The sequence below is a fragment of the Phyllobates terribilis genome, unplaced genomic scaffold (assembly GCF_046119375.1).
Source record: "Phyllobates terribilis strain yellow unplaced genomic scaffold, ASM4611937v1 Scaffold_8__6_contigs__length_399053987, whole genome shotgun sequence".
Classification (NCBI taxonomy): domain Eukaryota; kingdom Metazoa; phylum Chordata; class Amphibia; order Anura; family Dendrobatidae; genus Phyllobates; species Phyllobates terribilis.
The window spans coordinates 392,140,344-392,154,770 of NW_027362768.1; positions in this window are offsets into that span (position 1 = coordinate 392,140,344).

Here is a 14,427-nt window from a genome sequence, read left to right on the forward strand (position 1 = left end):
GAGGGAGGATAGGGAGGCCGCAGAGATTCAGCTAGGTGGCTAAATAAACCCTGGGGTCAATGGTCAATACACTCTTACCATACATGAGGGAGGATAGGGAGGCCGCAGAGATTCATCCAGGTGGCTAAATAAACCCTGGGGTCAATGGTCAATACACTCTTACCATACAAGAGGGAGGATAGGGAGGCTGCAGAGATTCAGCCAGGTGGCTAAATAAACCCTGGGTGCAATGGTCAATACACTCTTACCATACAAGAGGGAGGAGAGGGAGGCCGCAGAGATTCAGCCAGGTGGCTAAATAAACCCTGGGTGCAATGGTCAATACACTCTCACCATACTAGAGGGAGGAGAGGGAGGCCGCAGAGATTCAGCCAGGTGGCTAAATAAACCCTGGGTGCAATGGTCAATACACTCCTACCATACAAGAGGGAGGATAGGGAGGCCGCAGAGATTCAGCCAGGTGGGTAAATAAACCCAGGGTGCAATGGTCAATACACTCCTACCATACAAGAGGGAGGATAGGGAGGCCGCAGAGATTCAGCTAGGTGGCTAAATAAACCCTGGGGTCAAAGTTCAATACACTCCTACCATACAATAGGGAGGCCGCAGAAATTCAGCCAGGTGGCTAAATAAACCCTGAGGTCAATGGTCAATACACTCCTACCATACAAGAGGGAGGATAGGGAGGCCGCAGAGATTCAGCTAGGAGGCTAAATAAACCCTGGGTGCAATGGTCAATACACTCCTACCATACAAGAGGGAGGAGAGGGAGGCCGCAGAGATTCAGCCAGGTGGCTAAATAAACCCTGGGTGCAATGGTCAATACACTCCTACCATACAAGAGGGAGGATAGGGAGGCCGCAGAGATTCAGCCAGGTGGCTAAATAAACCCTGGGTGCAATGGTCAATACACTCCTACCATACAAGAGGGAGGATAGGGAGGACGCAGAGATTCAGCCAGGTGGCTAAATAAACCCTGGGGTCAATGGTCAATACACTCTTACCATACAAGAGGGAGGATAGGGAGGCCGCAGAGATTCAGCCAGGTGGCTAAATAAACCCTGGGTGCAATGGTCAATACACTCTTACCATACAAGAGGGAGGTTAGGGAGGCCGCAGAGATTCAGCCAGGTGGGTAAATAAACCCAGGGTGCAATGGTCAATACACTCCTACCATACAAGAGGGAGGATAGGGAGGCCGCAGAGATTCAGCTAGGTGGCTAAATAAACCCTGGGGTCAAAGTTCAATACACTCCTACCATACAATAGGGAGGCCGCAGAAATTCAGCCAGGTGGCTAAATAAACCCTGAGGTCAATGGTCAATACACTCCTAACATACAAGAGGGAGGATAGGGAGGCCGCAGAGATTCAGCTAGGAGGCTAAATAAACATTGGGTGCAATGGTCAATACACTCCTACCATACAAGAGGGAGGATAGGGAGGCCGCAGAGATTCAGCCAGGTGGCTAAATAAACCCTGGGTGCAATGGACAATACACTCTTACCATACAAGAGGGAGGATAGGGAGGCCGCAGAGATTCAGCCAGGTGGCTAAATAAACCCTGGGTGCAATGGTCAATACACTCCTACCATACAAGAGGGAGGATAGGGAGGCCGCAGAGATTCAGCTAGGTGGCTAAATAAACCCTGGGGTCAAAGGTCAATACACTCCTACCATACAAGAGGGAGGATAGGGAGGCCGCAGAGATTCAGCCAGGTGGCTAAATAAACCCTGGGGTCAAAGGTCAATAGACTCCTACCATACAAGAGGGAGGATAGGGAGGCCGCAGAGATTCAGCCAGGTGGCTAAATAAACCCTGGGTGCAATGGTCAATACACTCTTACCATACAAGAGGGAGGATAGGGAGGCCGCTGAGATTCAGCCAGGTGACTAAATAAACCCTGGGTGCAATGGTCAATACACTCCTACCATACAAGAGGGAGGATAGGGAGGCCGCAGAGATTCAGCCAGGTGGCTAAATAACCCTGCGGTCAATGGGCAATACACTCCTACCATACAAAAGGGAGGATAGGGAGGCCGCTGAGATTCAGGTAGGTGGCTAAATAAACCCTTGGGTCAATGGTCAATACACTCCTACCATACAAGAGGGAGGATAGGGAGGCCGCAGAGATTCAGTCAGGTGGCTAAATAAACCCTGGGTGCAATGGTCAATACACTCTTACCATACAAGAGGGAGGATAGGGGGGCCGCAGAGATTCAGCCAGGTGGCTAAATAAACCCTGGGGGCAATGGTCAATACACTCCTACCATACAAGAGGGAGGATAGGGAGGCCGCAGAGATTCAGCCAGGTGGCTAAATAAACCCTGGGGTCAATGGTCAATACACTCTCACCATACAAGAGGGAGGATAGGGAGGCCGCAGAGATTCAGCCTGGAGGCTAAATAAACATTGGGTGCAATGGTCAATACACTCTTACCATACAAGAGGGAGGATAGGGAGGCTGCAGAGATTCAGCCAGGAGGCTAAATAAACCCTGGGTGCAATGGTCAATACACTCTTACCATACAAGAGGGAGGATAGGGAGGCCGCAGAGATTCAGCCAGGAGGCTAAATAAACATTGGGTGCAATGGTCAATACACTCTTACCATACAAGAGGGGGGATAGGGAGGCCGCAGAGATTCAGCCAGGAGGCTAAATAAACCCTGGGTGCAATGGTCAATACACTCCTACCATACAAGAGGGAGGATAGGGAGGCCGCAGAGATTCAGTCAGGTGGCTAAATAAACCCTGGGTGCAATGGTCAATACACTCCTACCATACAAGAGGGAGGTTAGGGAGGCCGCAGAGATTCAGTCAGGTGGCTAAATAAACCCTGGGGTCAATGGTCAATACACTCCTACCATACAAGAGGGAGGATAGGGAGGCCGCAGAGATTCAGTCAGGAGGCTAAATAAACCCTGGGTGCAATGGTCAATACACTCCTACCATACAAGAGGGAGGATAGGGAGGCTGCAGAGATTCAGCCAGGAGGCTAAATAAACATTGGGTGCAATGGTCAATACACTCTTACCATAGAAGAGGGAGGATAGGGAGGCCACAGAGATTCAGCCAATTGGCTAATTAAACCCTGGGGTCAATGGTCAATACACTCCTACCATACAAGAGGGAGGATAGGGAGGCCGCAGAGATTCAGTCAGGAGGCTAAATAAACCCTGGGTGCAATGGTCAATACACTCTTACCATACAAGAGGGAGGATAGGGAGGCCGCAGAGATTCAGGTAAGTGGCTAAATAAACCCTGGGGTCAATGGTCAATACACTCCTACCATACAAGAGGGAGGATAGGGAGGCCGCAGAGATTCAGCTAGGAGGCTAAATAAACCCTGGGTGCAATGGTCAATACACTCCTACCATACAAGAGGGAGGATAGGGAGGCTGCAGAGATTCAGCCAGGTGGCTAAATAAACATTGGGTGCAATGGTCAATACACTCTTACCATAGAAGAGGGAGGATAGGGAGGCCGCAGAGATTCAGCTAGGAGGCTAAATAAACCCTGGGTGCAATGGTCAATACACTCCTACCATACAAGAGGGAGGATAGGGAGGCTGCAGAGATTCAGCCAGGAGGCTAAATAAACATTGGGTGCAATGGTCAATACACTCCTATCATACAAGAGGGAGGATAGGGAGGCCACAGAGATACAGCCAGGTGGCTAAATAAACCCTTGGGTCAATGGTCAATACACTCTTACCATACAAGAGGGAGGATAGGGAGGCCGCAGAGATTCAGCCAGGTGGGTAAATAAACCCAGGTTGCAATGGTCAATACACTCCTACCATACAATAGGGAGGATAGGGAGGCCGCAGAGATTCAGCCAGGTGGGTAAATAAACCCAGGGTGCAATGGTCAATAGACTCCTACCATACAAGAGGGAGGATAGGGAGGCCGCAGAGATTCAGCTAGGTGGCTAAATAAACCCTTGGGTCAAAGGTCAATACACTCCTACCATACAATAGGGAGGCGGCAGAAACTCAGCCAGGTGGCTAAATAAACCCTGAGGTCAATGGTCAATACACTCCTACCATACAAGAGGGAGAATAGGGAGGCCGCAGAGATTCAGCTAGGAGGCTAAATAAACCCTGGGTGCAATGGTCAATACACTCTTACCATACAAGAGGGAGGATAGGGAGGCCGCAGAGATTCAGCTAGGTGGCTAAATAAACCCTGGGGTCAAAGGTCAATACACTCCTACCATACAAGAGGGAGGATAGGGAGGCTGCAGAGATTCAGCCAGGTGGATAAATAAACCCTGGGGTCAAAGGTCAATACACTCCTACCATACAAGAGGGAGGCCGCAGAGATTCAGCCAGGTGGCTAAATAAACCCTGGGTGCAATGGTCAATACACTCCTACCATACAAGAGGGAGGATAGGGAGGCCGCAGAGATTCAGCCAGGTGGCTAAATAAACCCTGGGAGCAATGGTCAATACACTCCTACCATACAATAGGGAGGATAGGGAGGCCGCAGAGATTCAGCCAGGTGGCTAAATAACCCTGGGGTCAATGGGCAATACACTCCTACCATACAAAAGGGAGGATAGGGAGGCCGCTGAGATTCAGGTAGGTGGCTAAATAAACCCTTGGGTCAATGGTCAATACACTCCTACCATACAAGAGGGAGGATAGGGAGGCCGCAGAGATTCAGTCAGGTGGCTAAATAAACCCTGGGGTCAATGGTCAATACACTCTTACCATACAAGAGGGAGGATAGGGAGGCCGCAGAGATTCAGCTAGGAGGCTAAATAAACCCTGGGTGCAATGGTCAATACACTCTTACCATACAAGAGGGAGGATAGGGAGGCCGCAGAGATTCAGCCAGGTGGCTAAATAAACCCTGGGTGCAATGGTCAATACACTCCTACCATAAAAGATGGAGGATAGGGAGGCTGCAGAGATTCAGCCAGGTGGCTAAATAAACCCTGGGTGCAATGGTCAATACACTCTTACCATACAAGAGGGAGGATAGGGAGGCCGCTGAGATTCAGGTAGGTGGCTAAATAAACCCTTGGGTCAATGGTCAATACACTCCTACCATACAAGAGGGAGGTTAGGGAGGCCGCAGAGATTCAGGTAGGTGGCTAAATAAACCCTTAGGTCAATGGTCAATACACTCCTACCATACAAGAGGGAGGATAGGGAGGCCGCAGAGATTCAGTCAGGTGGCTAAATAAACCCTGGGTGCAATGGTCAATACACTCTTACCATACAAGAGGGAGGATAAGGAGGCCGCAGAGATTCAGCCAGGTGGCTAAATAAACCCTGGGGGCAATGGTCAATACACTCCTACCATACAAGAGGGAGGATAGGGAGGCCGCAGAGATTCAGCCAGGTGGCTAAATAAACCCTGAGGTCAATGGTCAATACACTCCTACCATACAAGAGGGAGGATAGGGAGGCTGCAGAGATTCAGCCAGGTGGCTAAATAAACATTGGGTGCAATGGTCAATACACTCTTACCATACAAGAGGGAGGATAGGGAGGCTGCAGAGATTCAGCCAGGAGGCTAAATAAACCCTGGGTGCAATGGTCAATACACTCCTACCATACAAGAGGGAGGATAGGGAGGCCGCAGAGATTCAGCCAGGAGGCTAAATAAACATTGGGTGCAATGGTCAATACACTCTTACCATACAAGAGGGAGGATAGGGAGGCTGCAGAGATTCAGCCAGGAGGCTAAATAAACCCTGGGTGCAATGGTCAATACACTCCTACCATACAAGAGGGAGGATAGGGAGGCCGCAGAGATTCAGTCAGGTGGCTAAATAAACCCTGGGTGCAATGGTCAATACACTCCTACCATACAAGGGGGAGGTTAGGGAGGCCGCAGAGATTCAGTCAGGTGGCTAAATAAACCCTGGGGTCAATGGTCAATACACTCCTACCATACAAGAGGGAGGATAGGGAGGCCGCAGAGATTCAGTCAGGAGGCTAAATAAACCCTGGGTGCAATGGTCAATACACTCTTATCATACAAGAGGGAGGATAGGGAGGCCGCAGAGATTCAGGTAAGTGGCTAAATAAACCCTGGGGTCAATGGTCAATACACTCCTACCATACAAGAGGGAGGATAGGGAGGCCGCAGAGATTCAGCTAGGTGGCTAAATAAACCCTGGGTGCAATGGTCAATACACTCCTACCACACAAGAGGGAGGATAGGGAGGCCGCAGAGATTCAGCCAGGTGGCTAAATAAACCCTGGGTGCAATGGTCAATACACTCCTACCATACAAGAGGGAGGTTAGGGAGGCCGCAGAGATTCAGTCAGGTGGCTAAATAAACCCTGGGGTCAATGGTCAATACACTCCTACCATACAAGAGGGAGGATAGGGAGGCCGCAGAGATTCAGTCAGGAGGCTAAATAAACCCTGGGTGCAATGGTCAATACACTCTTATCATACAAGAGGGAGGATAGGGAGGCCGCAGAGATTCAGGTAAGTGGCTAAATAAACCCTGGGTGCAATGGTCAATACACTCCTACCATACAAGAGGGAGGATAGGGAGGCCGCAGAGATTCAGCCAGGTGGCTAAATAAACCCTGGGGTCAATGGTCAATACACTCCTACCATACAAGAGGGAGGATAGGGAGGCCGCAGAGATTCAGCCAGGTGGCTAAATAAACCCTGGGTGCAATGGTCAATACACTCCTACCACACAAGAGAGAGGATAGGGAGGCCGCAGAGATTCAGCCAGGTGGCTAAATAAAACCTGGGGTCAATGGTCAATACACTCTCACCATACAAGAGAGAGGTTAGGGAGGCCGCAGAGATTCAGCTAGGTGGCAAAATAAACCCTGGGTGCAATGGTCAATACATGCTTACCATACAAGAGGGAGGTTAATGAGGCCGCAGAGATTCAGCCAGGTGGCTAAATAAACCCTGGGGTCAATGGTCAATACACTCTTACCATACAAGAGGGAGGATAGGGAGGCCGCAGAGATTCAACCAGGTGGCTAAATAAACCCTGGGTGCAATGGTCAATACATGCTTACCATACAAGAGGGAGGTTAGGGAGGCCGCAGAGATTCAGCTAGGTGGCAAAATAAACCCTGGGTGCAATGGTCAATACATGCTTACCATACAAGAGGGAGGTTAGGGAGGCCGCAGAGATTCAGTCAGGTGGCTAAATAAACCCTGGGGTCAATGGTCAATACACTCTTACCATACAAGAGGGAGGATAGGGAGGCCGCAGAGATTCAACCAGGTGGCTAAATAAACCCTGGGTGCAATGGTCAATACATGCTTACCATACAAGAGGGAGGTTAGGGAGGCCGCAGAGATTCAGCCAGGTGGCTAAATAAACCCTGGGGTCAATGGTCAATACACTCTCACCATACAAGAGGGAAGATAGGGAGGCCGCAGAGATTCAGCTAGGTGGCTAAATAAACCCTGGGTGCAATGGTCAATACACTCTTACCATACAAGAGGGAGGATAGGGAGGCCGCAGAGATTCAGCCAGGTGGCTAAATAAAACCTGGGGTCAATGGTCAATACACTCTTACCATACAAGAGGGAGGATAGGGAGGCCGCAGAGATTCAGCAAGGAGGCTAAATAAACCCTGGGTGCAATGGTCAATACACTCTTACCATACAAGAGGGAGGATAGGGAGGCCGCAGAGATTCAGCCAGGTGGCTAAATAAACCCTGGGTGCAATGGTCAATACACTCCTACCACACAAGAGGGAGGATAGGGAGGCCGCAGAGATTCAGCCAGGTGGCTAAATAAACCCTGGGGTCAATGGTTAATACACTCTTACCATACAAGAGGGAGGATAGGGAGGCCGCAGAGATTCAGCTAGGTGGCTAAATAAACCCTGGGTGCAATGGTCAATACACTCCTACCATACAAGAGAGAGGATAGGGAGGCTGCAGAGATTCAGCCAGGTGGCTAAATAAACCCTGGGAGCAATGGTCAATACACTCTTACCATACAAGAGGGAGGATAGGGAGGCCGCAGAGATTCAGCTAGGTGGCTAAATAAACCCTGGGGTCAATGGTCAATACACTCTTACCATACAAGAGGGAGGATAGGGAGGCCGCAGAGATTCAGCCAGGTGGCTAAATAAACCCTGGGGTCAATGGTTAATACACTCTTACCATACAAGAGGGAGGATAGGGAGGCCGCAGAGATTCAGCCAGGTGGCTAAATAAACCCTGGGAGCAATGGTCAATACACTCTTACCATACAAGAGGGAGGATAGGGAGGCCGCAGAGATTCAGCCAGGTGGCTAAATAAACCCTGGGGTCAATGGTCAATACACTCCTACCACACAAGAGGGAGGATAGGGAGGCCGCAGAGATTCAGCCAGGTGGCTAAATAAACCCTGGGGTCAATGGTTAATACACTCTTACCATACAAGAGGGAGGATAGGGAGGCCGCAGAGATTCAGCTAGGTGGCTAAATAAACCCTGGGTGCAATGGTCAATACACTCCTACCATACAAGAGGGAGGATAGGGAGGCCGCAGAGATTCAGCCAGGTGGCTAAATAAACCCTGGGTGCAATGGTCAATACAATCCTACCATACAAGAGGGAGGATAGGGAGGTCGCAGAGATTCAGCCAGGTGGCTAAATAAACCCTGGGTGCAATGGTCAATACACTCCTACCATACAAGAGGGAGGATAGGGAGGCCGCAGAGATTCAGCCAGGTGGCTAAATAAACCCTGGGTGCAATGGTCAATACAATCCTACCATACAAGAGGGAGGATAGGGAGGTCGCAGAGATTCAGCCAGGTGGCTAAATAAACCCTGGGGTCAATGGTCAATACACTCTTACCATACAAGAGGGAGGATAGGGAGGCTGCAGAGATTCAGCTAGGAGGCTAAATAACCCTGGGTGCAATGGTCAATACACTCCTACCATACAAGAGGGAGGATAGGGAGGCCGCAGAGATTCAGCCAGGTGGCTAAATAAACCCTGGGGTCAATGGTCAATACACTCTTACCATACAAGAGGGAGGATAGGGAGGCCGCAGAGATTCAGCCAGGTGGCTAAATAAACCCTGGGTGCAATGGTCAATACACTCCTACCATACAAGAGGGAGGATAGGGAGGCCGCTGAGATTCAGCCAGGAGGCTAAATAAACCCTGGGTGCTATGGTCAATACACTCCTACCATACAAGAGGGAGGATAGGGAGGCTGCAGAGATTCAGCCAGGTGGCTAAATAAACCCTGGGGTCAAAGGTCAATACACAACTACCATACAAGAGGGAGGATAGGGAGGCCGCTGAGATTCAGCCAGGAGGCTAAATAAACCCTGGGTGCTATGGTCAATACACTCCTACCATACAAGAGGGAGGATAGGGAGGCCGCTGAGATTCAGCCAGGAGGCTAAATAAACCCTGGGTGCTATGGTCAATACACTCCTACCATACAAGAGGGAGGATAGGGAGGCTGCAGAGATTCAGCCAGGTGGCTAAATAAACCCTGGGGTCAATGGTCAATACACTCTTACCATACAAGAGGGAGGATAGGGAGGCCGCAGAGATTCAGCCAGGTGGCTAAATAAACCCTGGGTGCAATGGTGAATACACTCTTACCATACAAGAGGGAGGATAGGGAGGCCGCAGAGATTCAGCTAGGAGGCTAAATAAACCCTGGGGTCAATGGGCAATACACTCCTACCATATAAGAGGGAGGATAGGGAGGCCGCTGAGATTCAGCCAGGAGGCTAAATAAACCCTGGGTGCAATGGTCAATACATTCTCACCATACAAGAGGGAGGATAGGGAGGCCGCTGAGATTCAGCCAGGAGGCTAAATAAACCCTGGGTGCAATGGTCAATACATTCTTACCATACAAGAGGGAGGATAGGGAGGCCGCAGAGATTCAGCCAGGCTAAATAAACCCTGGTGTCAAAGTTCAATACACTCCTACCATACAAGTGGGAGGTTAGGGAGGCCGCAGAGATTCAGGTAGGTGGCTAAATAAACCCTGGGGTCAATGGTCAATACACTCCTACCATACAAGAGGGAGGTTAGGGAGGCCGCAGAGATTTAACCAGGAGGCTAAATAAACCCTGGGGTCAATGGTCAATACACCCTCACCATACAAGAGGGAGGATAGGGAGGCCGCAGAGATTCAGCTAGGTGGCAAAATAAACCCTGGGTGCAATGGTCAATACACTCTTGCCATACAAGAGGGAGGATAGGGAGGCCGCAGAGATTCAGCCAGGTGGCTAAATAACCCTGGGTAAAATGTTCAATACACTCTTACCATACAAGAGGGAGGATAGGGAGGCCGCAGAGATTCAGCTAGGAGGCTAAATAAACCCTGGGTGCAATGGTCAATACACTCCTACCATACAAGAGGGAGGATAGGGAGGCCGCAGAGATTCAGCTAGGAGGCTAAATAAACCCTGGGTGCAATGGTCAATACACTCCTACCATACAAGAGGGAGGTTAGGGAGGCCGCAGAGATTCAGGTAGGTGGCTAAATAAACCCTTGGGTCAATGGTCAATACACTCCTACCATACAAGAGCGAGGATAGGGAGGCCGCAGAGATTCAGTCAGGTGGCTAAATAAACCCTGGGTGCAATGGTCAATACACTCTTACCATACAAGAGGGAGGATAGGGAGGCCGCTGAGATTCAGCCAGGGGGCTAAATAAACCCTGGATGCAATGGTCAATACACTCTTAACATATAAGAGGGAGGATAGGGAGGCCGCTGAGATTCAGCCAGGTGGCTAAATAAACCCTGGGTGCAATGGTCAATACACTCTTATCATACAAGAGGGAGGATAGGGAGGCCGCAGAGATTCAGGTAGGTGTCTAAATAAACCCTTGGGTCAATGGTCAATACACTCTTATCATACAAGAGGGAGGATAGGGAGGCCGCAGAGATTCATCTAGGTGGCTAAATAAACCCTGGGTGCAATGGTCAATGCACTTTTACCATACAAGAGGGAGGATAGGGAGGCCGCAGAGATTCATCTAGGTGGCTAAATAAACATTGGGTGCAATGGTCAATACACTCTTACCATACAAGAGGGAGGATAGGGAGGCCGCAGAGATTCAGAAAGGAGGCTAAATAAACCCTGGGGTCAATGGTCAATACACTCTTACCATGCAAGAGGGAGGATAGGGAGGCTGCAGAGATTCAGTCAGGTGGCTAAATAAACCCTGGGTGCAATGGTCAATACACTCTTATCATACAAGAGGGAGGATAGGGAGGCCGCAGAGATTCAGGTAAGTGGCTAAATAAACCCTGGGGTCAATGGTCAATACACTCTTACCATACAAGAGTGAGGATAGGGAGGCCGCAGAGATTCAGTCAGGTGGCTAAATAAACCCTGGGTGCAATGGTCAATACACTCTTATCATACAAGAGGGAGGATAGGGAGGCCGCAGAGATTCAGGTAAGTGGCTAAATAAACCCTGGGGTCAATGGTCAATACACTCTTACCATACAAGAGGGAGGATAGGGAGGCCGCAGAGATTCAGCCAGGTGGCTAAATAAACCCTGGGTGCAATGGTCAATACACTCTTATCATACAAGAGGGAGGATAGGGAGGCCACAGAGATTCAGCTAGGTGGCAAAATAAACCCTGGGTGCAATGGTCAATACACTCTTACCATACAAGAGGGAGGATAGGGAGGCCGCAGAGATTCAGGTAAGTGGCTAAATAAACCCTGGGTGCAATGGTCAATACACTCCTACCATACAAGAGGGAGGATAGGGAGGCCGCAGAGATTCAGCTAGGTGGCTAAATAAACCCTGGGTGCAATGGTCAATACACTCCTACCATACAAGAGGGAGGATAGGGAGGCAGCAGAGATTCAGCTAGGTGGCTAAATAAACCCTGGGTGCAATGGTCAATACACTCCTACCATACAAGAGGGAGGATAGGGAGGCTGCAGAGATTTAGCCAGGTGGCTAAATAAACCCTGGGTGCAATGGTCAATACACTCCTACCATACAAGAGGGAGGATAGGGAGGCCGCAGAGATTCAGCTAGGTGGCTAAATAAACCCTGGGTGCAATGGTCAATACACTCCTACCATACAAGAGGGAGGATAGGGAGGCTGCAGAGATTTAGCCAGGTGGCTAAATAAACCCTGGGTGCAATGGTCAATACACTCCTACCATACAAGAGGGAGGATAGGGAGGCCGCAGAGATTCAGCTAGGTGGCTAAATAAACCCTGGGTGCAATGGTCAATACACTCCTACCATACAAGAGGGAGGATAGGGAGGCCGCAGAGATTCAGCTAGGTGGCTAAATAAACCCTGGGTGCAATGGTCAATACACTCCGACCATACAAGAGGGAGGATAGGGAGGACGCAGAGATTCAGCCAGGTGGCTAAATAAACCCTGGGTGCAATGGTCAATACACTCTTACCACACAAGAGGGAGGATAGGGAGGCCGCAGAGATTCAGCCAGGTGGCTAAATAAACCCTGGGGTCAATGGTCAATACACTCTCACCATACAAGAGAGAGGTTAGGGAGGCCGCAGGGATTCAGCTAGGTGGCAAAATAAACCCTGGGTGCAATGGTCAATACACTCCTACCATACAAGAGAGAGGTTAGGGAGGCCGCAGGGATTCAGCTAGGTGGCAAAATAAACCCTGGGTGCAATGGTCAATACACTCTCACCATACAAGAGAGAGGTTAGGGAGGCTGCAGAGATTCAGCCAGGAGGCTATATAAACCCTGGGGTCAATGGTTAATACACACTTACCATACAAGAGGGAGGTTAGGGAGGCTGCAGAGATTCAGCCAGGAGGCTATATAAACCCTGGGGTCAATGGTTAATACACTCTTACCATACAAGAGGGAGGATAGGGAGGCCGCAGAGATTCAGCTAGGTGGCTAAATAAACCCTGGGTGCAATGGTCAATACACTCCTACCACACAAGAGGGAGGATAGGGAGGCCGCAGAGATTCAGCCAGGTGGCTAAATAAACCCTGGGGTCAATGGTTAATACACTCTTACCATACAAGAGGGAGGATAGGGAGGCCGCAGAGATTCAGCTAGGTGGCTAAATAAACCCTGGGGTCAATGGTCAATACACTCTCACCATACAAGAGGGAGGATAGGGAGGCCGCAGAGATTCAGCCAGGAGGCTAAATAAACCCTGGGAGCAATGGTCAATACACTCCTACCATACAAGAGAGAGGATAGGGAGGCCGCAGAGATTCAGCCAGGAGGCTAAATAAACCCTGGGAGCAATGGTCAATACACTCTTACCATACAAGAGGGAGGATAGGGAGGCCGCAGAGATTCAGCTAGGTGGCTAAATAAACCCTGGGGTCAATGGTCAATACACTCTTACCATACAAGAGGGAGGATAGGAAGGCCGCAGAGATTCAGCCAGGAGGCTAAATAAACCCTGGGGTCAATGGTCAATACACTCTTACCATACAAGAGGGAGGATAGGGAGGCCGCAGAGATTCAGCTAGGTGGCTAAATAACCCTGGGTGCAATGGTCAATACACTCCTACCATACAAGAGGGAGGATAGGGAGGCCGCAGAGATTCAGCCAGGTGGCTAAATAAACCCTGGGTGCAATGGTCAATACACTCCTACCATACAAGAGGGAGGATAGGGAGGTCGCAGAGATTCAGCCAGGTGGCTAAATAAACCCTGGGGTGAATGGTCAATACACTCTTACCATACAAGAGGGAGGATAGGGAGGAGGCAGAGATTCAGCTAGGAGGCTAAATAACCCTGGGTGCAATGGTCAATACACTCCTACCATACAAGAGGGAGGATAGGGAGGCCGCAGAGATTCAGCCAGGTGGCTAAATAAACCCTGGGGTCAATGGTCAATACACTCTTACCATACAAGAGGGAGGATAGGGAGGCCGCAGAGATTCAGCTAGGAGGCTAAATAAACCCTGGGTGCAATGGTCAATACACTCCTACCATACAAGAGGGAGGATAGGGAGGCCGCAGAGATTCAGCCAGGTGGCTAAATAAACCCTGGAGTCAAAGGTCAATACACAACTACCATACAAGAGGGAGGATAGGGAGGCCGCTGAGATTCAGCCAGGAGGCTAAATAAACCCTGGGTGCTATGGTCAATACACTCCTACCATACAAGAGGGAGGATAGGGAGGCCGCTGAGATTCAGCCAGGAGGCTAAATAAACCCTGGGTGCTATGGTCAATACACTCCTACCATACAAGAGGGAGGATAGGGAGGCTGCAGAGATTCAGCCAGGTGGCTAAATAAACCCTGGGGTCAATGGTCAATACACTCTTACCATACAAGAGGGAGGATAGGGAGGCCGCTGAGATTCAGCCAGGGGGCTAAATAAATCCTGGAGTCAATGGGCAATACACTCTTACCATACAAGAAGGAGGATAGGGAGGCCGCAGAGATTCAGCCAGGTGGCTAAATAAACCCTGGGTGCAATGGTCAATACACTCTTACCATACAAGAGGGAGGTTAGGGAGGCCGCA